General features: G+C 37.4%; 1 pseudogene; it reads right to left on the minus strand.

Annotated features, from left to right (window-relative positions):
* LOC118349987 (rRNA-processing protein FCF1 homolog) overlaps window positions 1–13,629 on the minus strand; it is a 56,383-nt pseudogene extending 42,754 nt beyond the window's left edge.
* Window positions 13,630–27,547: the final 13,918 nt, after the last annotated feature.

The raw sequence follows: 27,547 nt of genomic DNA on the forward strand, positions 1-27,547 counted from the left end.
AGTCAAAATACATTTTTTTAAATGTCTGTGTGCGCTAAGGACTAAAAAGATACACAATAAACTGTAAATTGTAGTAATGGGAGGAGAATGGGGAGAGAATAAAGAAGAAATTTTATATTCTCTCTTTGCATATATTTGTATTGAAATGCAGACAACAGCACACATGTCTTGTGTCCTAGCTTTTTTGGCTGCCACCCAAAGGAAACATCCCTTGACACCTTAGTTCTGGTGGCCAGCAGAGTTTGTGCTCATGGGTTCAAAGGGATTGTAGCAAACAAAAATATGGTTCTTAACTGGCTATCATGTCAGAGCCCAGGGCAGAGAGAGTAGACAGAAAACCATCTTCCAGTCCTCCCTGAAACAGGTATATTTGCACTTTAAAAACTCTTGCTTGAGAGTCTAGTTTCTAATCAGACTGCATCTAGGTGCTGATTGAGATCTTACCCCTTTGGAATGCTGACAGGTCTTGGCACACCCTCAACTACTGGAAGCAACTAAGAAAAAAGTAGACTACTTAGATAATCACAAAGATTTGAGAGACAACTATAAGGTAGGGCAAAGATGAATGATAAGATTCATCTCCTACATAAGGCCACACCTTCAAGAACATGAGAGGTGCCTGTTTTATCTAATGTATAAAAACCAACACACACAGGCAAGGAAAATGAAGAAACAGAGGAATGTGTTCCAAACACAAAATCAAGAAGAAAAGAGCATTTGAGAGGACTCAGATTAGTAACATCAAGAAGAAGAGTGGATGGAAGTCCTAACCAGAGCAATTAAGCAAGGAAAAAGAAAATAAGGCGGTCAAATCAGAAAGGAATTAGTAAAAATGTCACTATTTGCATATGACATATTATAAAATGAAAAATCTAAAGACTCAACCAAAGAATTGTTACAACTAACAAATTCAGTGAAGTTTCAGGATATAAAATCAACATACAATAATAAAATCTGTAGATCCATATGGGTCTACACCAAAATAAAAAGCTTTTATGCAGTGAAGGAAACCAGCAACAAAATGAAAAGGCAACCTACTAAATGAAAGAAGATATTCACAAATTACATATCCAGTAAGAGGCTGGTATTCAAAATATATAAAGAACTCATATAACTCAATGACCAAAAAAAAAAAAAAGCAAATAGTCTGATTTTTTTTTAATGGGCAGAGATCCTGACTAGACACTTTGCCAAAGAAGACATATAAATGGCCAACAGACACATGAAAAGATTCTCAACATTACTAATCATCAGAGAAATGCAAGTTAAAACTACAATGAGATATCACCTCACACAGGCAGAATAACTAGAATCAAAAAGATAGAAAATAATTAGTATTAGCAAGGATGTGGAGAGAAAGGAACCCTCATGCCCTGTTGGTGGGAATGTAAATTGGTGCAGACACTGTGGAAAACAGTATGGAGTTTCCTCGAAAAATTAAAAATAGAAATACCATACAAGCCAATAATATCATTACTGGAGATTTACCCAAAGAAATGAAAACACCAATTCAAAAATATATACGTACCCTTAGGTGTGCTGTAGCATTATTTAAAATAGTCAAGACATGGAAGCAACTCAAGTGTTCATTGATAGGCCAATGGATAAAAAAGTGATATAAATAGACAATGGAAAATTACTCAGTTGTAAAAAAGGAGGATATGTTGACATTTGCAAAAACATGGATGGACCTAGAAGGTATTATGCTAAGTAAACTAAGTCAGATGGGGAAGGACAAATGCCATATAATTTTATTTATATGGGGAATCTAAAAACAAAACAAATACACAAAAAAGCAAAAACAGCCAATTGCCAGAGGGAAGAAGATGGGGGGGGGGGGGCGGATAGACAACATGGATGAATGAGAGTGGGAGAGACAGGCTTCCAGTTATGGAATGAGTAAGTCAAGGGGAGAAATGGTACAGTACAGGGAATATAGTCAATGGTATTGTAATAACACTGTATGATAACAGATGGTAGCTATACTTGTGAGCATAGCATAATGTACAGACTTGTCACTATGTTGGGCACCTGAAACTAATGTGACACTTATATCAGAACTATCTATCACTTAAAAACAAAAACAAAACAAAACAAAATTCTTCCCAGGACTCTGAGTTATGATCATTTAGAATTTACAAAGATGGTAGCTATACTTGTGAGCATAGCATAATGTACAGACTTGTCTTGTCACTATGTTGGGCACCTGAAACTAATGTGACACTTATATCAGAACTATCTATCACTTAAAAACAAAAACAAAACAAAACAAAATTCTTCCCAGGACTCTGAGTTATGATCATTTAGAATTTACAAAGAGCAAAGATGTTTATCATTTTTTTACAGCATTTCTCTGTTCTTTTAAAACATTTGAAGCATTACCTAAATACAAAAATGTCTGATGGAAAAATATCCTATGACAATTTAAAATACCTTCTGGAACACAGACTGAATCTGATGCACTAAAGTTTGAAATAGATGAATCTGGTGATGTTCCTTTTTCTTTTATTCCAATGACAGTCTTTGTGGTTACATATGTTTTCTCAACTTGTGCTCTAAGCAAACATTCCTTTTCACAGTTACTTCTCCAAAAAGAATCCATTAAAAGCTTTTACACAATAAAGATCCAGTCTACATCTTAACTTGCATAAATCAGAGTTTCATAAATGCACATGGCAAATCTTATCAACAAATAAATGTTGATGGCCAAGGAAGAAATGTGGGTTTTTGGAAGAAAATTTAAAACTGAGGCTATCGATGTCTTATATGGACATCAAGGGCCCCTGATGTGTTTTATTTTTTTCTTAATAATAGATGTTTATCCTTGTTTCAGTTCATTGCCAGAATTTTTTGCAACTAACCAGTAAATTAGGAGCCAGCTTATTTCCCCAGAGATATGATTACATTAGTCACTCAGTAAATCTTGAATTAATTTTGTTCCATAGTTTTCTAAAGAATTCATTAGAAAATCTCTGGATCTAGGGAAGTTAGTCACAGGGCCTAAAGGAATTTACCTTCAGTGAACCAAAAGGGAAAAAAAAATGGAGAGCAGCAATATGCTGAATAAATCTTTAAAAAAGTTTTCCTAAATCTTAACAAACATGAATCCATGAAACACTGAATATTTCTACTACAAAGTAAATAATCCAAACCTACATGTATAGCCTCTCATTCGGTATAGCATCTGCAGCATCTTGCTCTGATAGTCTGTAAATCTAAAGATCTGATGTAAATCAGGGATTTACTTGAAGCAGTTGAGCTCTAGGTCCAGCAGCCATTAAGGTGATTCTTCAACAAGGAACAGTTCAGTAGCACAAACCTGAACTCATGCTCTGAAGTGTTGCTGACAAATCTCTTAGGCTGCTGGGAATAATGTCTTTTTGATTAAGGAATGAAAATATAGCTCTCAATACACGTTGAATTCACCCTTTTCTCTCATGGCATCTGAAACAAAGTGAGGAGATAAGTAGAGCCAAGTTGTTGAATATTCATTAGCTCTATGCCTGCCAGCCCTTTCAATAGCACACGCCAGGTTACTTATTTCAGAGAGCACACACATAGGCAGGAAAAGTATAGGAGAGCAATTGTTAGGCTTTATTTACACCACAGAAATATACCATCCACACCCCCAAAACCAGTACCATGAAATCCACCTAGCTCCACACATGGAGTAGGATTCAGAATCAGTTCACCCACTGCATTCCCAAATCAATTTTTTATCACATACTTTTTTAAAATAGAATTTCAATATGGCCTTAGAAAGAAGATACTATTTACTTCCTACATTTAACTGCCCAGAAATATACTCCATATACATGATATTAACAAAACTTTGTTTCATAAACAACACTAATCCTGTCCACAGTTTGTGTATTTGTAAGCAGTAAGTTTAGAACTGAAAGATGTCATGGGATATAACAGAGATATTAAAATTAGTAAGTCAAAGCAATTTATCAAAATACTTGATGCATTCTTAAATAAGTCATGTTATTAATTAGCAAAGAAGAGTCAGTGGAATTCAAAAAAATACTTGTAACTTTGAGACTTCTTTTCATCAATGTACTTTAGAGGTGAGAAGTTTAACTGAGGTCTGATCCTCCTAGAACTTGTTTAATTTCTTTCCAGCCATGACAAATGACAATCAAAATCTATACCCTGAGAATTAACTGTTAGTTTTCACTGGAATAGAAAACTCTTACAAAATAAAGAGTGTTACAGTGAATAAAGCATATTCCAGCTGGCCTTAGCAACCTTAAGAACCCAGAACAGCTGTGTGAACTCCTTCATAAATTTGCCTGCTTTGGTGAAAGGTGTTAGGGCCAGGCGGGAAGGGAAACTCCTCAAGATGGCGGATAAGCCAAAATGGCTGAGGTTCCTGTCACCACCTCCACTTGGGACGACAGCTTGAGCAGACCCTTACACCTCTCCTTTGGACTTCCCCAACCTGAACCCAATGCCCTTCAAACCCCAGAGGAGGAAGTCACCTTTGACTGGTCGAATTGCAATCCTTCCTTTGCATAGTGAGGGTCACTCTGGTTGGATTGCAATCCTTCCTTTGCATATGAGCCAACCAATAGGAAACCGTTCTGCCTTACAACGTTATGTAAACCCCCTACCACCTTGTCTTGGGGCGACTTCCTCGACTCACTCTCTTTCCCCCATGAGTCATGGAACCTCGCCTGAGGGTGCCTGCAATAAAATCTGTTCTTGGACCCTCGCTTGCCTTGGCGGTCTCATTTCCATCTAGTTACTAAAAAACTTAACAAAAGGGAAGGTTACAGATGACAACAGACAATACTGGAGGGCTGGTGTGGCTAAAGGAATTCTACTCCCTGCACGAAACACTAAGGCCCAGGTGTTCAGTTGCCCAATAAACAATCACCTCTCATTTATTCCACATAGTTTTTATAAAAACTTTGCTGGAACAGTCTATACTCACCTTGAAAGCAGATACCACACACACACACACACACAAAAAAAGAATATATGGATCTTTTCAAGATTGAACCTTTTCAAGATTTGGGAGTTTGAAAACTCAGGGCATTTTCCTTTAAAAAGCAAAATCATCCTTGTATTTATGCTATGGAATAACACATTCAGATACTTAGGAGATAAGTAAAATACTAGGAGCCTTAAGTTTTTTCCATAGAAAAAGATAAACTCTGTTTTAATAGCCTAATTTTTGCTCTTTCTTATATCTTTTCAAGCATTCTGTTTACAATGAGTTCCCCCCAAAATTACTTATCTGAACAAGCCATCTGAATTCCATTAGGGGGCCAGCCTCAAAAAGATCAGTCCTGATATCAGCTAGTTGCTACAAAAGAAAAGGAATAAAATTCTCCTTGACCCAAGAGTCATATATACATTATTATTATTATTACATTAAGTTGAACACTGAAAAGATTAAAAAGTATAACATTGAAGTGTAAAGATCAACATTACATTTACATAACATATTATGTGATATATAGGCTACTAGATCAGTTTTTAATCTTTTCAAATGTATACATTACAGGATACTTAACAGAGAAATAAATGCCAGACAAATAAAACTTCCATTACTGGTGTTTGCAGAACTATAAACTAAAATTCATTATCAAAAAGGCTGTTTTTCGGGGGGGAGGGGCAAGATGGCGGAAGAGTAAGGTCTCCAAATCACCTGTCCCCACCAAATTACCTAGAAAACCTTCAAATTTTCCTGAAAATCTATGAATTCGGCCTGAGAATTAAAGAGAGAACACCTGGAATGCTACAGTGAGAAGAGTTCGCGCTTCTCTCAAGGTAGGAAGACGGGGAAAAAGAAGTAAAGAAACAAAGGCCTCCAAGGGGGAGGGGCCCCGCGAGGAGCCGGGCTGAGGCCGGGGTGAGTGTCCCCAGGACAGGAGAGCCCCGTCCCGGAGGAGCAGGAGCTGCACCGACCTTCCCGGGCGGAAAGGGGCTCCAGGGAGGTGGAGCAGGATCCAGGAGGGCGAGGATGCCCTCGGGCTCCCCGGGACACTAACAGACACCTGCGCCCCGGGAGAGTGCGCCGAGCTCCCTAAGGGCTGCAGCGCGCACGGCGGGACCCGGAGCAGCTCGGGGGGGCTCGGGCAGCGGCTCCACGGAGGGGGCTGCGGGGCGGGAGCAGCTCGGGGGGCTCGGGGGCGGAAGCGCGAATCCAACAGCGCAGGCCCAGAGCACAGGGCGCCGGGACACAGCCCAGGATCCAGCCTCCCTCCGGACAGGCAGAGGCCAGGAGGGCCAGGACCACAAGGAGCTCCTGCCCGGAGCTGAGCAGATCAGCGGCCGCGCCCGGAGCCTCCAGGCCCTGCAGACGGAGAGCTCCGGAGCTACTGCGGGGGCTGACTCCAGGGCTCCAGAGCTGGCACCACCACTGGGGTTGTTCCTCCTGGGGCCTCACGGGGTAAACAACCCCCACTGAGCCCTGCACCAGTCAGGGGGCAGAGCAACTCCCCCAAGTGCTAACACCTGACAATCAGCACAACAGTCCCCTCCCCAAGAAGACCAGCTAGACGGACAAGATCCAGAGGAAGTCAAGGGACTTAAAGTACACAGAATCAGAAGATACTCCCCTGTGGGGTTTTTTTTTTTTCCTGTTTTGTTTTGTTTCGCTTTTTGATTTGTTTCCTTCCCCCACCCTTTGTTTTTCCTTTCTTTCTTTTTCTTTTTCTTTCTCTTTTTCTTCTTCTTTTTCTTTTTTTTTCTTCCTTTTTTTTCTCTTTCTCTTTTCTTTCCTTCTTTCTCTCCTCTCTTTTTCTCCTTTTCCCAATACAACTTGCTTTTGGCCACTCTGCACTGAGCAAAATGACTAGAAGGAAAACCTCACCTCAAAAGAAAGAATCAGAAACAGTCCTCTCTCCCACAGAGTTACAAAATCTGAATTACAATTCAATGTCAGAAAGCCAATTCAGAAGCACCATTATACAGCTACTGGTGGCTCTAGAAAAAAGCATAAAGGACTCAAGAGACTTCATGACTGCAGAATTTAGAGCTAATCAGGCAGAAATTAAAAATCAATTGAATGAGATGCAATCCAAACTAGAAGTCCTAACGACGAGGGTTAACAAGGTGGAAGAACGAGTGAGTGACATAGAAGACAAGTTGATGGCAAAGAGGGAAACTGAGGAAAAAAGAGACAAACAATTAAAAGACCATGAAGATAGATTAAGGGAAATAAACGACAGCCTGAGGAAGAAAAACCTACGTTTAATTGGGGTTCCCGAGGGCACCGAAAGGGACAGAGGGCCAGAATATGTATTTGAACAAATTCTAGCTGAAAACTTTCCTAACCTGGGAAGGGAAACAGGCATTCAGATCCAGGAAATAGAGAGATCCGCCCCCCCCCCCCTAAAATCAATAATAACCGTTGAACACCTCGACATTTAATAGTGAAGCTTGCAAATTCCAAAGATAAAGAGAAGATCCTTAAAGCAGCAAGAGACAAGAAATCCCTGACTTTTATGGGGAGGAATATTAGGGTAACAGCAGACCTCTCCACAGAGACCTGGCAGACCATAAAGGGCTTGTAGGATATATTCAGGGTCCTAAATGAGAAGAACATGCAACCAAGAATTCTTTATCCAGCAAGGCTTTCATTCAAAATGGAAGGAGAGATAAAGAGCTTCCAAGACAGGCAGGAACTGAAAGAATATGTGACCTCCAAACCAGCTCTGCAAGAAATTTTAAGGGGGACTCTTAAAATTCCCCTTTAAGAAGAAGTTCAGTGGAACAATCCACAAAAACAAGGACTGAATAGATATCATGATGACACTAAACTCATATCTGTCAATAGTAACTCTGAACGTGAATGGGCTTAATGACCCCATCAAAAGGCGCAGGGTTTCAGACTGGATAAAAAAGCAGGACCCATCAATTTGCTGTCTACAAGAGACTCATTTTAGACAGAAGGACACCTACAGCCTGAAAATAAAAGGTTGGAGAACCATTTACCATTCAAATGGTCCTCAAAAGAAAGCAGGGGTAGCCATCCTTATATCAGATAAACTAAAATTTACCCCGAAGATTGTAGTGAGAGATGAAGAGGGACACTGTATCATACTTAAAGGATCTATCCAACAAGAGGACTTAACAATCCTCAATATATATGCCCCGAATGTGGGAACTGCCAAATATATAAATCAATTAATAACCAAAGTGAAGAAATACTTAGATAATAATACACTTATACTTGGTGACTTCACTCTAGCTCTTTCTATACTCGATAGGTCTTCTAAGCACAACATCTCCAAAGAAACGAGAGCTTTAAATGATACACTGGACCAGATGGATTTCACAGATATCTACAGAACTTTACATCCAAACTCAACTGAATACACATTCTTCTCAAGTGCACATGGAACTTTCTCCAGAATAGACCACATACTGGGTCACAAATCGGGTCTGAACCGATACCAAAAGCTTGGGATCGTCCCCTGCATATTCTCAGACCATAATGCCTTGAAATTAGAACTAAATCACAACACGAAGCTTGGAAGGACCTCAAACCATTAGAGGTTAAGGACCATCCTGCTAAAAGATGAAAGGGTCAACCAGGAAATTAAAGAAGAATTAAAAAGATTCATGGAAACTAATGAGAATGAAGATACAACCGTTCAAAATCTTTGGGATGCAGCAAAAGCAGTCCTAAGGGGGAAATACATCGCAATACAAGCATCCATTCAAAAACTGGAAAAAACTCAAATACAAAAGCTAACCTTACACATAAAGGAGCTAGAGAAAAAAGAGCAGATAGATCCTACACCCAGCAGAAGAAGAGAGTTAATAAAGATTTGAGGCAGAACTCAACGAAATTGAAACCAGAAGAACTGTGGAACAGATCAACAGAACCAGGAGTTGGTTCTTTGAAAGAATTAATAAGACAGATAAACCATTAGCCAGCCTTATTAAAAAGAAGAGAGAAAAGACTCAAATTAATAAAATCATGAATGAGAAAGGAGAGATCACTACCAACACCAAGGAAATACAAACGATTTTAAAAACATATTATGAACAGCTATATACCAGTAAATTAGGCAATCTAGAAGAAATGGACGCATTCTTGGAAAGCCACCAACTACCAAAACTGGAACAGGAAGAAATAGAAAACCTGAACCGCCCAATAACCAGGGAGGAAATTGAAGCAGTCATCCAAAACCTCCCAAGACACAAGAGTCCAGGGCCAGATGGCTTCCCAGGGGAATTCTATCAAACGTTTATAGAAGAAACCATACCTATCCTACTAAAGCTGTTTGGAAAGATAGAAAGAGATGGAGTACTTCCAAATTCATTCTATGAGGCCAGTATCACCTTAATTCCAAAACCAGACAAAGACCCCACCAAAAAGGAGAATTACAGACCAATATCCCTGATGAACATGGATGCAAAAATTCTCAACAAGATACTGGCCAATAGGATCCAACAGTACATTAAGAAAATTACTCACTATGACCAAGTAGGATTTATCCCTGGGACACAAGGCTGGTTCAACACCCGTAAAACAATCAATGTGATTCATCATATCAGCAAGAAAAAAACCCAAGAACCATGTGATCCTCTCATTAGATGCAGAGAAAGCATTTGACAAAATACAGCATCCATTCCTCATCAAAACTCTTCAGAGCGTAGGGATAGAGGGAACATTCTTCAACATCTTAAAAGCCATCTACGAAAAGCCCACAGCAAATATCATTCTCAATGGGGAAGCACTGGGAGCCTTTCCCCCAAGATCAGGAACAAGACATGGATGTCCACTCTCACCACTGCTAATCAACATAGTACTGGAAGTCCTAGCCTCAGCAATCAGACAACAAAAAGACATTAAAGGCATTCAAATTGGCAAAGAAGAAGTCAAACTCTCCCTCTTCACCGATGACATGATACTCTACGTAGAAAACCCAAAAGTCTCCACCCCAAGATTGCTAGAACTCATACAGCAATTTGGTAGCGTGGCAGGATACAAAATCAATGCCCAGAAATCAGTGGCATTTCTATACACTAACAATGAGACCGAAGAAAGAGAAATTAAGGAGTCAATCCCATGTACAATTGCACCCAATGGCATAGGATACCTAGGAATAAACCTAACCAAAGATGTAAAGGATCTATACCCTAAAAACTACAGAACACTTTTGAAAGAAATTGAGGAAGACACAAAGAGATGGAAAAATATTCCATGCTCATGGATTGGCAGAATTAATATTGTGAAAATGTCAATGTTACCGTGGGCAATATACACGTTTAATGCAATCCCTATCAAAATACCATGGACTTTCTTCAGAGAATTAGAACAAATTATTTTAAGATTTGTGTGGAATCAGAAAAGACCCCAAATAGCCAGGGGAATTTTAAAAAAGAAAACCATATCTGGGGGCATCACAATGCCAGATTTCAGGTTGTACTACAAAGCTGTGGTCCTCAAGACAGTGTGGTACTGGCACAAAAACAGACACATAGATCAATGGAACAGAATAGAGAACCCAGAAGTGGACCCTGAACTTTATGGTCAACTAATTCGATATAGGAGGAAAGACTATCCATTGGAAGAAAGACAGTCTCTTCAATAAATGGTGCTGGGAAAATTGGACATCCACATGCAGAAGAATGAAACTAAACCACTCTCTTGCATCATACACAAAGATAAACTCAAAATGGTCGAAAGATCTAAATGTGAGACAAGATTCCATCAAAATCCTAGAGGAGAACACAGGCAACACCCTTTTTGAACTCGGCCACAGTAACTTCTTGCAAGATACATCCACGAAGGCAAAAGAAACAAAAGCAAAAATGAACTATTGGGACTTCATCAAGATAAGAAGCTTTTGCACAGCAAAGGATACAGTCAACAAAACTAAAAGGCAACCTACAGAATGGGAGAAGATATTTGCAAATGACATATCAGATAAAGAGCTAGTATCCAAGATCTATAAAGAACTTATTAAACTCAACAGCAAGGAAACAAACAATCCAATCATGAAATGGGCAAAAGACATGAACAGAAATTTCATATGGAAGACATAGACATGGCCAACAAGCACATGAGAAAATGCTTCACATCACTTGCCCTCAGGGAAGTACAAATCAAAACCACAATGAGATACCACCTCACACCAGTGAGAATGGTGAAAATTAACAAGACAGGAAACAACACATGTTGGAGAGGATGTGGAGAAAGGGGAACCCTCTTGCACTCTTGGTGGAAATGTGAACTGGTACAGCCACTCTGGAAAACTGTGTGGAGGTTCCTCAAAGAATTAAAAATAGAACTACCCTATGACTCAGCAATTGCACTGCTGGGGATTTACCCCAAAGATACAGACGCAGTGAAAAAACAAGACACCTGCACCCCAATGTTTATAGCAGCTATGTCCACCATAGCCACACTATGGAAGGAGCCTCGGTGTCCATCAAAAGATGAAATGTTAAAGAAGATGTAGTATATGTATACAATGGAATATTACTTAGCCATTAGAAATGACAAATACCCACTATTTGCTTTGACGTGGAGGGACCTGTAGGGTATTGTGCTGAGTGAAATAAGTCAATCGGAAAAGGACAAACATTATATGGTCTCATTCATTTGGGGAATATAAAAATTAGTGAAAGGGTATAAAGGGAAAGGAGAGAAAATGAGTGAAAATATCAGTGAGGGTGACAGAACATTGGAGACACCTAACTGGGAAATGAACAAGGGGTAGTGGAAGGGGAAGGGGTGGGGGGTTGGGGTGACTGGGTGATGGGCACTGAGGGGGGCACTTGGTGGGATGAGCACTGGGTGTTATGCTATATGTTGGCAAATTGAACTCAAAAAAAAAAAAAAGAGGAAATGTCTTTTCTCAAAAATGGAAAAAAAAAAAGCACAAAGAAATCATTAACTTATTTTATCTTAATACAATGTGCTATTACTTCCTAAATAAAATGCATGACATCAGAGCTGAAAGGACCTGTGCAGAGGTCAGTGTTAAAGTTTTTAAAAATTAAATATTTAACATTTCATAATAGGGGATGAAAATACAGTATAAAGTATAAAATTAAATTTGAATTTTATATTTTTCTCAAGAAGTCTTTTACATTACACATTTGGATTGTTTATTCCACCTACCTCTCTTAAAATAAATATAATTCTGAGTTTTCAAATTGTTATATTGAATTTACTAAAAGGTTTTGAAAAATTACTCTTGGCTAAGGACATTACAACATAAAACATTTTACCAAAATAATGAATTAGCCCTCAGCAACTCTAAAGTAAACGCTACAAAATGGTTATCTGAGTTACATACTTCAGTTTATTGAGGTCAAGACATGAATTATTATCAAGACTTAAAGTGACTAATGAATTAGCTGACTATTCTAAACCCCATGTTCATAGAAATGTTAATGATAAAAAAAAAAAAACAGTGAAACCAAATATATGCAATCACATTCAGAATGTGTATGGAAAAAAAATCCTTTCTTTAACCTGTTCCTAGATTTTGCAAGTTTTGAAGTAAACCTCTCCTAAAGAAACCACCTTTCCACTATGAGAGATCTACTCCAGCTATGTTATCTCACCACTGAAATCACACTTTATTATACATACATGACCTAAATAGAGTGATAGCACCTGAAAACCAGTATCAGCACAGTATCACACCCAAAAAAAGTAGATAATATTTTTGTTTTGTTTTTGTGTTAGTTTTCTTTTGCCATTCAACAACTTACCACAAATTTGGCAGTTTAAACAATACCTACTAATTTGCTTATAATTCTGTAGTTCACAGGTCTAGGATGGTGTGACTGGATCCTCTACTCAGAGTATCACAAGGCAGAAATCAAGATGTCAGCTGAACTGAGTTTCTATCTAGAGGCTCTGGAAAAAAAATCTACTTCCAAATTCATTCTAATTGTTGGCAAAATTTAGTTACAGTAGATCTTGCGAATGAGGTCTCTATTTTCTTGTTGGTTTCAACCAGGGCATTCTCAGCTCCTGAAGGCCTCCCACTGCTCCCTTCTAAGGGGCCCTTTCTATGACAGCATTTGCTTCTTCAAGGCCAGCTGGGGTGTGTCTCTGCTGCTTTGAAACTCTGACATCCCCTTCTGCGACTGAATGGAGAAACCTCTCTGCTCTTAGAGGACTTAACTGATTAGGCTAGGCCCACTAAAGATAATCTTTGTTTTGCCATACAGTGACATCACAGAAAAGGTTTCCTCATCACAAGGTCTACTCACACCCCTAGGGGAGAGGATTATATAAGGGCAAGGGTCATTGAAAGTAATCTTAGTGTAGGGTGTTGGTGCCTGAGTTGGTTGAGGAGAGCATCCACAAAGGGAGAGGGACAGCAGTGGCAATGGGATATTGGTTACATGCAGTCTCCAAGTAAATATGTTAAGATAATGGAAGCCAGATTTCTCACTGTCAGAGAAGGGAAGAACAAAAAAGAAAAGAGAGAAAACTACAACAAACTCCATGCTGTTAGATTTGAGTACATTATGTGAAGTCAGGGTTTCCAAAAACAGATATAGAAGTGTGTGTGTGTGTGCATGTGTGCATGTGTGAGTGTGTGTGTGTGTGTGTATGTGATATTACTTCTGTGATATTCCTGCAAGAGATGCATAACCTCAACTTAATCATGAGAAATCAACAGACAAACCCAATTGGAGGGACATTCTACAAAATAACTGGCCAGCTCTTCAAACGAGTCAAGGTCATGAAAAACAAAGACAGTCTGAGGAAGTATTCTTAACAAGATGACTAAAAAGACCTATTAGATGCAACATGTGATTCTATACAGGATTCTTTGTTATAAAAAATCTTATTGAGAAAACTGAAAAATAATGAGTCTAAGGATTAAATGGTATGAATAAGTCAATGTTAGTTTCTAGAATTTGGTCATATTGTGCTTATATAAAAGAAACACCCTTATTTGAAAGAAATGCACATATTCTGGAGTGCTGGGGCATCATATTGGAAACTTATTTTTAAATGGTTCAGGAGACAAAAGGTTTTTGTACCGTATTTGCAACTGCTATGAAAATGTGAATTATATAAAAATTTTAAGTGAATTGTAAAAATTTTTTAAATTAGAGAAAAATTATAAGAAAATATTTAAATAATTTTTAAGTCATAAAAATTTTGACCCCAAAATTTCACTTCTGATAGGAAATGATTCATTTAAGGAAATGATTAAAAATATATGCCTACCTCCAATAGCCCTAGCACAACTATTCACCATTCAGCTTTTAGCTTAAGGTTATTTTCTTAGTAAAGTCTCCCCTGAACTTACCAACCCAGATATGAAGCTCTTGGACACAAAGTTCTTGGACAATCTCATAGTAATTTGTGGCTTTTATCACAGTATATAAGTACATATTTATGTAAACATTTGATTAATGACTTCTTTCCTCTGAAGCCCAGGACCAGCCCACCATTGTATCCTCAGTACCTAGCACATAGCAGATATTCAACAAATACAATATAATGTAAATGGATGAATAAATTTATATTATGTAAATTATTATATAACTAAGAAAGAAAGAGAGAAAAGAAAGGATTTAAGAAGGAAGGAAGAGAGAGAGAGTGAAAGAAAGAATCTTAGTCCATTCATGATGCTGTAACAAAATAACATAAACTACATAGCTTATGAACAACAAACATCTATCCTTATAGTTCTAGGGACCAGGAAGTGCAAGATCATGGAGCTGGCAGATCTGGCATCTAAGGATGACTCATTTCCTACATGGATTCTTTTTACTATAACCTCTTATTATCGAAAAGGAACAAGGGAGCTTTCTTGGGCCTCTTTCAATAAAAGCATTTGTCCCATTCTTGAGGATCCCCCCACATGATGTAATCACCTCCCAAAGACCCCTACCCTCTAATACCATCATCTTGGGGGTTAAAATTTCAACACAGGAATTTTGGGGGAACACAAACATTCAATCTAGAAGGATAGCTAAATAATAAGCAATGTGCGGGCTTTAAGTTCATAAGCATAGCTGTCACTCAGCTCTATCCTTGGAACCTAAACTTAAAAAGACCTGTTGGTTGGAGAAGGTAAAGAACTAAGAACTGAACAATAAACACATTTGATAGCATAAAAACCATCTGAAGATAAAGTAACAACTGCCTTTACTTCTTGAGAGGAAGCAATATAATGAATAAATAGGGCAATGGTTTTAACCAGGGATGGATGGATGGATACATACATACATACATACATACATAGACAGATAGATAGTTAGATAAGAAGAAAGACAGATAGATAGATCAACTGATTCATTACAAACCTCTTTGGAATTTGATAAAAATGCAAATAACTGAAAGAAACTTATGGTATTGGTGATTCAATGGGTGAAACTGAGAATCCATTAATTTTGATGACTGTTTAGGTCAAAGATAATATAAGGTAGAGAAATTCTATCTCTGCTGAAGCTGCTGAACCAGACCTATGACTCTAAGGAGAAAGAACCATAAACAATAAGAAACAGCTGCTCCCTACATAACACATTGGAGCCTAAAATAATTTGCTCTAAAACCCTCTAACAGATATTAACACAAAAGGAGAAAGGATCTTTCATTCCCAATCCCTTATTCCACCATAAATCATCACAGCTTGAGGGCTTTGGGGCCACCACCTACGGGAAAAACTAGATTCTGGAGCACCTTCTGTCTGGAGTGAACAAGTCATCAACAAGTCAGTAGGGTTTGAGCAGCAGCCCAGCAGCTACCATGCCATGCCAAGGACAGACCAAAGCACCCAATAGAGCAGCATAAGGTCATGAAATATTGTCAAGCACCTGGAGAGTCATAGGGACTCTTCAGAGAACTGCCATGGGACTTGAATGCCTCTGCTGAGCAATTAAGGGCGAGAGCCACAGTGATCCATGATAATTGTGTTCCACAAAAAAAAAAAAAAAAAAAAAAAAAAAATCTATAAAATGTTTCTGCGAAGAAAATCCATACTTTTATTCCTATTCCATATATAAGAAAGCAAGTTTTATTTATTTTTTTTTAATTTTATTTATTTATTTCATGAGAGACACAGAGAGAGAGGTGCAGAGACACAGGCAGAGGGAGAAGCAGGCTCCAGGCAAGGAGCCTGATGTGGGACTCGATCCTGGGTCTCCAGGATCACACCCCGGGCTGCAGGCGGCGCTAAACCGCTGCGCCACCGGGGCTGCCCTATTTATTTATTTTTTATGGTAGAAAGCAAGTTTTAAAGCTATTTTATAGCTTTAAAGAGAGTGAGAGAGAGTGCATGAGCAGGGGGAGGAGCATAAAGAGAGAGAGAGAGAATCTCAAGCAGACTCTGAGCTAAGCATAGAGTCCCTCTCAGGGCTTGATCTCATGATCCTGAGATCATAACCTGAGCCAAAATCAAGAGTCAGACCCTCAACCGACTAAGCCACCCAGGTGTCCCAGGAAATAAAAGTTTTTAAAACCAGTGCATCAGTCACATTGAGAATACATCTTTGCACTAAGATCATGCAAAAAATATCTCCTCTCCTTTTTGTCAAAGATACTGTTTACCTGGACAATAAGTGAGACTTGAATTAAAAGACTTCTCTTAAAATGATAAATGAGTTAAATAACACATCTGACAAGATTTTCTTAGTTAAAAGCAAAATAACCATGTGACGCATTGGACTGAATAATTCAAAGAGAAAATCCTTTATGTTATATTTATTCTCCATTTCAATTTGAGCTATAAATCTGATGCAAGTTGTCCACAACCCATGTACTTTGGTTTTGTTTGTTTTTTATAAAGCACTAATATCTTTCATTTCTCTAACATTTCAGAATATAGTTCAAATAACTTAAAAGAGGATATTTAAAGCATTGATGTATGGGGATATTTCTATTTATCTTCCTCACTTTACAATTCCCAGACCCACCAATTTAGCCCCATTTCAACACAATCTTACTTCCCTCCAGATAATCCCTATCTCTGTCCTCACTTTCAAAACTACACTTCTCAAAAGCATTGTGCACATACTTTTCTTCATTTTCTCACCCTTCGTTTACTCTTCAACCACTCCAATCTGGCTTCCAATCTCACCAAAACCATCCTCCCTAAGATTATCATCTTCATCACCAACAGGCATCATGCTTCTGAAACATTTAACACTGCTAACCCCCTTGCTTCTATTACTGTACCCTTTTACTTCTCTGGCCACTCTTTTTCTAGCTCGGTTCCAGACCTCTCTTTATCTACCAACCTTTAAATGTTGGATTTTCTCAAATCTCAGTAATGGGTCCCCTTCTCCTCCCCCAGTGAGTGCCCACTAAGATGCCTCAGAAGCTAACATAATACAATAAAGCAGACCAAAAAAACCTCTCCAGTGAAGGGAAAATATACATCTACAGTGGAAACTGAGCTTAAATAATATACATTATTCACATGCAGTAACATAACTTTAACTACTATATAAACATCAACCCTCAATTACTTATCTCTAGTGTAGACTTCTTTTTGAACTCCAAGTACATATGTTCAAATGCCTACCCAACATTTTTCTTTGGATATCTTGAGAGGGTTTCACATTCATCATGTCCAAGGCAGAATTTATGATCTCCCAACCTAGTTCTCCTTGGAGAGAAGATTCATTTTATAAATGAATATCATTTTATAAATGACATGATATGGCTACTAAAAACTAGGTGTCAGGTATAGTTGAGCATCATTCACTCAATTGTTAACATATTTTTAGAGTATTCAAAGTGTATTTCTTCAGATTATGGTATATATGAATGTGAGTACAGATATAAATTTGAGCTTTGTGTGTATGTTTGTATACATAGTTTTTATATCACTTTATATATATGTGAAATACATACATAAATGTGTGTGTATCAGTATTATACTACTATTGCTGCCAGAATATATTAAAGAATTATGTTAGAAAAATATTGTTAAGACTTGGACTCAAATGGGAGTGGCTTATATGACAGCCATATTGAGGAAGATTTTCACTCAATATAAAGCAAATTGTCTTGCCTGCAGGATTATCTAGTTGATGCTGTGATGCCCCAGGTCCCCCCTTGAGGAAGAAAAGACTTGTTCCACTAATTACAGAAAATGAACTTCAGCTTTTTATCTTCTGTGAGGATTGCCTCAGCTGAACCAAACTGCCTTGCTAAAAATCCAATGACTGGTCAATAATGAGGCATAAAGGCCCAGCACTTCAGCACAACTTATGACAACTCAGGCCACTGCAACCCTTAGCTCACTGTGTGTTCAGCAGGAGCTTTCACTGAGACTACACGAGAGCTGGACTTCTCCCTCTGCCCAATCCTGCCTCCTTTCCTCTCTTCCTCAGGTGAGGATGCCAAGGGCACTTCCCAATAAATGCTCAGCACCCTCATTTCCCTCTTTCAGTCTGCCTCCAGAGAACTCAACCTGGGAAACTTGCCAAATATGGAATGGCCTGCATCCTAAATATTATGCGCCCATTGCTGGAAATGTCCAAAGAGGGAACAATGATTTTTAAATGTTAAAGATAATATGCATATATGGATGTCCTCTAATATTCCTTTCAGATTGTTTTATGCTTCTAAGTTTTAGACATTGGGAATCATATAATTAATATACTTTATGTGCTGAGTACTTTATACATGTTATCTATTCAAGCCTCACAAAAACCAGGGGAAATGGAGTATTGGCCCCAATTTACAAAAGAAACTGGGGTTCAGAAACATTACTTGGACCAAGGTCACATATTTATTAAATAAAGGATCTAGAGCTTGAACTGAGTTCTTCTCAGTTGTCCATCTACAACCAAAGCTCCTTTCACTATATCAGTTATGAGAAAAGACTATGGGTTTATAAAATATACTGTATTTTATATATAATGTAATTATATTAAATTTTTAATTTGTTCTGCCATTTCCAGTATTTTAAAGGGTATCATTGAAAATGCAGCTGTGTTCCCTTTTGCCTAGTATAAGTAATTCTATTTAGTAATCTTTTTTTTTCCATTTAGTAATCTTGATGGTATCTTTGAGAATTATGGAAGTTCTTTATTATTTCACTTGCTTCCTCATGAGAGTCTGTCTTTCTGTTCAGTTGTATAGGCATGCTATGTGATACATCTGGCAGCACACCTTTCACAGCTTCCAGACTGCTAGGACCAAAGCCAGAGGTCCTTGAGTAAAATTTTGCATGTTCATACAAACATTAAAATAGCAGATGAGAGAAGCTTTGTAAAAACTATTTCTGAAATTAAATTAGCATGTAAACTATATTCTAACATTCACCATTTGAGACACAGCAAAGATTAGCCCTTGAGTTGTTGGAATTTGAGAAGGTATGATAGAAAAAAAAAAAACTTAAACAAAGGCCTATCAAATACTGTTATTATCTTAAGAGTTACATTAGATTCTCAGAATGGTTAAGAGACTTGACTACATTCTGAGAAGCAACAGCATCTTTAGCTCCAGATTATGTCCAAGTTAACGTTACAAAAGCAAAATTGAGGACAGAAGTTTACATGAAATCTGACCAGACCATATCAGCCTTTTAAATAATAAATAGCAATACTTCCAACATATTTTGATGTCAGAAATAATTTTCATTGCAGAGTAGAAATTATAGTTTCAAATTTGATTATTTAGAACTCTTTGGGGGATCCTAGAGGAAGGGTAGGATATCTAAGAAGGCAGCCATTTCTTGGTAGACAATGTTAAGAAGATGACAAGGATATACTCATTCTTACTTCAATCTCATATTGTACTTTCTTACAAACTTGTTACTTAAAACATGTTACAAAAATTTAAAAAGAAAAAGTTTGAAACCACTCCAATAAGTGACCAAGAAAAGCTGTGTTTTCAAGGCTAGGGTGCCTTACCAGGTGCTGCAAGCAGGGCGATTCTTTCTAGGAGATACTGGAGTTAGGCTATGGAGCATGGGTCCTGTCACTTTCCAGTTCTGTGAGACACAAGGAAATTTACCAGAACTTTAGTTTTCCAACTTGTGACTAACTATATCATCTTCACAAGAGTACTATTATACATCAGCTATTATGAATTATGTGCTGTGTCCATCACAACTTCCTCAGATTTGGTGGCATCATTTGATTCCATAACCACTGGTGCCCCTGACACCACTCAGGAGCCAAGCACCTTCAGCAGCTTTATCTGCTGTCTTCAGTCTTCAGTGCTATCTGGTGTACCAAGGACTTCCTTCCTTCTTAGATATGCATTCAACACTGACAAAGGCTTTAGCCATTTCTGTCACCACCATCATTGTTATTCTCTCACTATCTTCTATTTCTTTTGTACAATAATGTATGTAGTTAGTTGTCTTCTTGAAAATGAAAAGTATGAAATCTTAGAGCCAACAGAGCATTTAATGTGTGAGCTCTGGAGTCAGAACACCTTATGTGAGTCTTAGACTCCACAACCTATTAGCTCTGTGATCATAGGCAAGATAATTAATATTTCTAGACCTCATTTTTCTCATCCATAAAATGAGCACAATAATGGCACCCACTCCTAGGGTCATTTATTATGAGAAATAAATGAGATAATCTATGTAAACTTCATGGAAAACATTAAGGATTCAACAAATTCTAGATATTATCATTGTAGTATCTCACTAGAGTAATTCTATTTTTAAATGGCATGTATCAAGCTATACAGCCTTAAGAATAAATAATAGTGAAAGGGAATATAAGGGAAGGGAGAAGAAATGTGTGGGAAATAACAGAAAGGGAGACAGAACATAAAGACTCCTAACTCTGGGAAACAAACTAGGGGTGGTGAAATGGGAGGAGGGCGGGGGGTGGGGGTGAATGGGTGATGGGCACTGAGGGGGGCACTTGACGGGATGAGCACTGGGTGTTATTCTGTATGTTGGTAAATTGAATTAAAAATAAAAATAAATTTATTAAAAAATAAAAATTACATTTCCTTTAAAAAATAAATTTCTTAATCAAAAAAAAATTTTTTAAATAAATTTATTAAATTTATTAAAAAATAAAATTATTAAAAAATAAAAATTACATTTCCTTTAAAAAATAAATTTCTTAATCAAAAAAATATATAAAATGTGTAAGAAATATTAAGTGAAAATGAAGAAATAGGCACAACTATAGATTTTTTGTGTTTTTAAAAACAGGGGGATATATCTAGATATCAGGGAGATCAGGGATTCCTTCTGAGAAGGAGAAGCCGGGAACTAAAGAAAAGGAGTTCAAAAGAAACTTACTTTTTACTGTGGACAAATTTTTACTCTGTGAATTGCTTACTATGTGTAGGAATTACCTTGTCCAATAAAACATTAAAAATGAATACTTAGGGATCCCTGGGTGGCGCAGTGGTTTAGCGCCTGCCTTTGGCCCAGGGCGCGATCCTGGAGACCCGGGATCGAATCCCACGTCGGGCTCCCGGTGCATGGAGCCGGCTTCTCCCTCTGCCTATGTCTCTGCCTCTCTCTCTCTCTCTCTCTCTCTCTCTCTCTATCATAAATAAATAAAAATTTTTTAAAAAATGAATACTTATTTTAGCCACAAATAATATTTGGAAAGTGTCATCCCGATACTGTTCCTTTTCAGGGGCATATTATAGTAATTGCAAAAGTACTGATTTAAAGAACTTTGACTGCAGTGATATCTCACAATACTATTCCACTTTATATATTTTTGTTAATTATATCAATTACCTCTTGGGAAGTGAAGAATATGAATTTCAACTCAGGCTTCAGAAAGTTGATAAATAAAAATTATGCTATGCTTTATTTAAGAAACATTCACCAAAAATTCCTATGAATGAGAATATAAGTCACCTGATATTTAGTAACACACCATATATTCCTCCCTACTCTGCATCAACCTATCCTATGTTATTTGCAAACTGATTCCAGAAAACTGAGGTAATGTGTAAGGAAGTCATTTTTAATCCTGTCCTTAATATGTTTTCTTTGTTCTCCTCCTATGAAATCTCCAACCCCCATAGATGACCTTCTCTTCTACAGGACTGTTAACAACAACTTGCTGATTGAGTTCTAGTATTTTTAACACATTCTATGCATTTTTAAAAATATTTATTTTATTTATTTATTTATTTATTTATTTATTTATTTATTTATTTATTTATTTATTTGAGAGAGAGTGTGAGGGAAGAGACAGAAGCAAAGGAGAGGGAGAGAGAATCTCAAGGAGACTCAGCAATGAGTGTAGAGGGTTGGCCCTGGCATAGGGTTCAATCTCACAACTCTGAGATTGTGACCTGAGCCGAAACCAAGAGTCAAGATACTTAACTGACTCAGCCACTCAGACACCCCAACACATTCTGTGCACTTCCACTTTTGCAACTCCCAAGAAAAAAAAAAGCCTGTTTTTAAAATTCAGTAACAAGGAATAAAAATTAAATAATTTTTTGAGGAGCACATAGGAAATAAATGGCTAAATGTAAAACAAGACTAGATAGTTGCAATTCCTGTGCTTTCATTCATAAATAAATACTACCCACAATTATAGCATGTACCTCTCATTGAACACTTAACATGTGCTACTTTGAAGTATTTGTTTTATGTTATGTTTTTGTTTGGTTTCACCCATAATGATTTTAAGTCCTTCCAGGAAAGAACCTTATCTTTTGACCCTTTGGATTCCCAGAGTTGGTACAGGTCTGAAAGAATAACGTGGAAATAATGGGATTATGGTGATGATGGTGGTGATGGTGATGATGATGTAATGATAATGCCCATGGGGTTGGATTTCAGGCAGTCACTCTGTGCTGAAGTATATGTACTTATCATTTCACCCATATTGTCTCAATATTTACATTAGGCCAAGCCAGTTTAGTCTCTGGATTTACATAAAAATAACAAGGTACTGTAACTGCTATGATAAAACAAAACAAAACAAAAACAAAACTTTAGGGAGTGCACGGAGAGTGACCATTATATCCAAAGAGGAGAAAGAGTCTTTATAAATCCAAGTATACATTCAATCTTCTAGGTTACAATGAGGATTCAGTGTAAACCAGCCCAAGTTAAGGGCTTTGCATGCATTATTTCAATTAATCCTAACTACAACTTTGAGTTTGGTATTATCTCCTTCATGAAAATGAACAAAAGCAAAACTCACTTTTCCTAGGACTGCTTGGCTTGTAAGTGTTAAAGCTAGTATGTGAGTTTTTAGTTCCAGAAGAGAAACTTTTTTAAAGTTTTTATTAAATTCCAGTTAGTTACCATACAGTATAATATTAGTTTCAGGCATACAGTACAGTGATTCAACATTTCCATACAACACCTGGTGCTCATCAGAACAAGTGCATTCTGTAATTTCCATCACCCATTTAACCTATCTATACTCCACCTACAACCCTGATAGTAACCCTCAGTTCACTGTCTATAGTTAAGAGTCTGTTTCTTGCTTTGCCTCTCCCTGCTTCTCTTTTTTCCTTTGCTCATTTGTTTTGTTTCTTAAATTCCACATACAAGTAAAATCATATGGTGTTTGTCTTTCACTGACTTACTTCGCTTAGCTTAATATTCTCTAGCTCCATCCACATCATTGCAGATAGGAAGATTTCATTCTTTTTATGGCTGAATAATATTCCATTGTGAGATATATATATATATATCTCACAATGGAATATTTTTTTTCTTGGGAATATATATATATATATATCACAATGGTATATTTTATATATATATATATATATATATATATATATATATATAAAACCCACATCTTCTTTATCCATTCATCAATCAATGGACACTTGGGCTTTTTCATAATTTGGTTATTGTCGATAATACTACTATAAACATCAGGATGCTGGTATCCCTTTGAATTAGTATTTTTGTATTCTCTGAGTAAATACCTAGAAGTGCATTTGGTGGATCATAGGGTAGTTCTACTTTTAACTTTTTGAGGAGTCTCTGTAAGGTTTCCCACAGTGACTGCACAAGTTTGCATTCCCACCAACAGTACAAGAGGGTTCCCCTTTTACCACAACCTCACCAACACCTATTGTTTCTTGTGTTCCTGATTTTAACCATTCTGTTAGGTGTCAGGTGATATCTAACAGTAGTTCTGACTTGCATTTCCCTGATGATAAGTGATGCTGAGCATCTTTTCAAGTGTCTGTTGGCAGGGATCCCTGGGTGGCTCAGCGGTTTAGCACCTGCCTTCGGCCCAGGGCGTGATCCTGGAGACCCGGGATCGAGTCCCACATCAGGCTCCCTGCATGGAGCCTGCTTCTCCCTCTCCCTGTGTCTCTGCTTCTGTCTCTCTCTCTCTGTATCTCTCATGAATAAATAAATAATCTTTTAAAAAAAGAAATGAAACACAAAATTCGTGTATCACTTAAAAAAAAGTGTCTGTTGGCCATCTGGATGTCTTCTTTGGGAAAAAGTCTATTGTCTTTTTTTTTTAATTGAATAAAGGGTTTGAGTTTTTTGGGGTGTTGAGTTTTATAAGTTCTTTATATACTTTGGAAACTAACCCTTGGGATCCTTGGATGGCGCAGCGGTTTGGCACCTGCCTTTGGCCCAGGGCGCAATCCTGGAGACCCAGGATCGAATCCCACATCAGGCTCCCGGTGCATGGAGCCTGCTTCTCCCTCTGCCTGTGTCTCTGCCTCTCTGGGTGTGTGTGTGTGTGTGTGTGTGTGTGTGTGACTATCATAAATAAAAATTTAAAAAAAAAGGAAACTAACCCTTTATCAAATATGTCATTTGCAAATATCTTTTCCCAACCTATAGGTTGCTTTTTAGTTTTGTTGATTGTTTCCTTTGCTGTGCAGAAGCTTTTTATTTTGATGCAGTCATAATAGTTTATTTTTGCTTTTCCCTTGCCTCAGGAGATATACCTAAAAAGAAGTTGCTTTGGCCTATGTCAAAGATGTTACTGCTTGTGTTCTCTTCTAGGATTTTTATGGTCTCAGGTCTCACACTTATATCTACAATCCATTTTGATTTTAGTTTTGTGTATAAGAAAATGGTCCAGTTTCACTCTTCTGCATGTTGCTGTCTAGTTTTCCCAACACCATTCGTTAAAGAAACAGTCTTTTTCCCATTGGATAGTCTTTCCTCCTTTGTCTAAGATTAACTGACCATACAGTTGTGAGTTCATTTCTGGGTTTTCTATTCTGTTCCATTGATCTGTGTGTATGTTTTTATGGCCAATACCATACTGTTTTGATGGCTAAAACATTATAATATAACTTGAAGTCTGGAATTGTGATGCCTCCAGTTTTACTTTTCTTTTGCAAAATTGTTTTGTCTTTTTGGGATCTTTTGTGGTTCCATACACATTTTAGGATTGTTTGTTCTAGCTCTGTGAAAAATGCTGTTAGTATATTGATAGAGATTGAATTAAATGTGTAGATTGCTTTGGGCAGAATAGAAATTTTAACAATATTTGTTCTTCCAGTATGAATATGAAACATCTTTCCATTTCTCTGCATCTTCAATTTCTTTCATCGGTGTTTTACAGTTTTCAGAGTACAGGTCTTTCACCTCATTGGTTAAGGTTATTCCTAGGTATCTTTTTATTTTTGGTGCAAATGTAAATGTGACTTATTCCTTGATCTCTCTTTCTGCTGCTTCATTATTCTGTGTCCTGTAACTATACTGATTTTTCTATCCATTCTAGCAGTTTTTGGATAGAGTCTTTTGGGTTTTCTATATATAGTATTAGGTCTTCTGCAAATAGTAAAACTTTTATTCCTTGCTTGCTAATCTAGATGATTCATTTCTTTTGTTGTCTTACTGCTGTGGTTATGGCTTCCAGTACTATGCCGAATAAAAGTGGGGAGAGTGGACAGTCTTGTCTTGTTCCCGACCATAGAAGAAAAGCTCTCAGTTTTTCCCCATTAAGGATGATATTAGTTATAGGCTTTTCATATATGCCCTTTATTATGTTGAGGTATGTTCCCTCTAAACCTACCTTTTTAACGCTTTTTATCATGAATGTATGTTGTACCCTATTGAGGTGATCAGATGGTATTTATCCTTTCTCTTGTTGATGTATCACATTAAATCACCCTTGCATGCCAGGAGTAAATAAATTCCATTTGAGCATGATGACTGACTTTTTTTAATGTATTGTTGAATTCAGCTTGCTAATATCTTGTTGAGGATTTCTGTATCATTTATGTTCATCAGAGATAACAGTCTGAAGTTCTCTTTTTTTTGTGGTGTCTTTATCTGGTTTTGGTATCAGGATAATGCCGGCCTCAGAATGAATGTGGAAGTTTTCCTTCCTTTTCTATTTCTTTTGGAATATTTTGAGAAGAATAGGTATTAACTCTTCTTTAAATGTTCGGCAGAATTTGCTCATGAAGCCATCTGGTCTTGGACTTTTTGTTTATCAGGAGTTTGTTTATTACTGATTCAATGTCTTTACTGGTTATTATTCTGTTGAAATCTTTTATTCCTTGTTTTGGTTTTGATAATTTATATATCTCTGGGAGTTTAATCATTTCTTCAGTGTTGTCCAATTTGTTGGCATATAGTTTGTCTCAAGGTCATGAGATCAAGCCACATTGGGCTCCACACTCAGCATGGAGTCTGCTATTCTTCCTCCTTCCTTGACCTCCCCCTCTGCACCTCCCCCTGTTCACTCTCACTCTTTCTCTCTCTCTCTCAAACACATAAATAAATAAAATCTTAACAATGAAAAACATTCCATTTGAAATCATCTGAAAAATTTCACAATTACAGAAAAAGAAATCTGTAAATTATGTTAAAACTGAGTAAAATCCACCCAGTCTGGCAGCAATAACTTTAGCAGAACAGAATTTTTGGGATCCTTGCAACTCTATTGTATACATGGCAACCTGTGCTATAGAATAGAAGAGGAATATTGTCTGAAACTATACTCTGATGAGCAGTGGGCTCATCCACTCCAGATCTACAAAGTCAAAGAAGAAGGCCTAAGTAACATGATTTGAGTTTTCTTGAACAGCAAAAGACAATAGTATTTTAAATAGCCAAATACTGTAACCTGGTAAAGAAGTTATGGACATATCAAAATGTACGGTTTCTAAGCTTCTAGGCAAACCAGAGTCCAGATGCCTAGTAGAGAAGCAAGTCAGATATTAGTAACCGAAATCATTCTAAATTCTTTTAATGCAAACGATTTGTCAAATAAAATGAAAACAGTCTGGATATGCATAGCTTCCAATCTCTTGAGGAAATCAGGCAGAAAAAGCCAAGAGGACTTTCCCAGAAATAAATCAAAGTTTTACCAATGACATTCACTACTGAAATGGGGGACAGAATATAAAGCCAAAGAACAGACAGAACTATAAAATTGTTTCTGTCATAAGCCAGAATTATTGTAAATAGATTTGACATTTGGAATTCAAAGATTATTACAGAAACATATGGCCTAAAATATCACATTCTATTCAAGGGTCCTAAAGTTTGGAATAAAGAAGTTAAATGCTCTGTGCAACAAAATACTTCTCTAGGTGGCCTAAAAGAATGAGGTTTGATCATATTACTAATTCCTTCCAGTTCCACAAGCCAACACACCTCTGTTGTATACCACTGGACAGAGGTTCCAGTAATTCCAAATGATTGTCAGTTAGCTATCTACCCCAAAAGTCACTGAA

The sequence above is a fragment of the Canis lupus genome, chromosome 25 (genome assembly GCF_003254725.2).
Source record: "Canis lupus dingo isolate Sandy chromosome 25, ASM325472v2, whole genome shotgun sequence".
Lineage (NCBI taxonomy): Eukaryota > Metazoa > Chordata > Mammalia > Carnivora > Canidae > Canis > Canis lupus.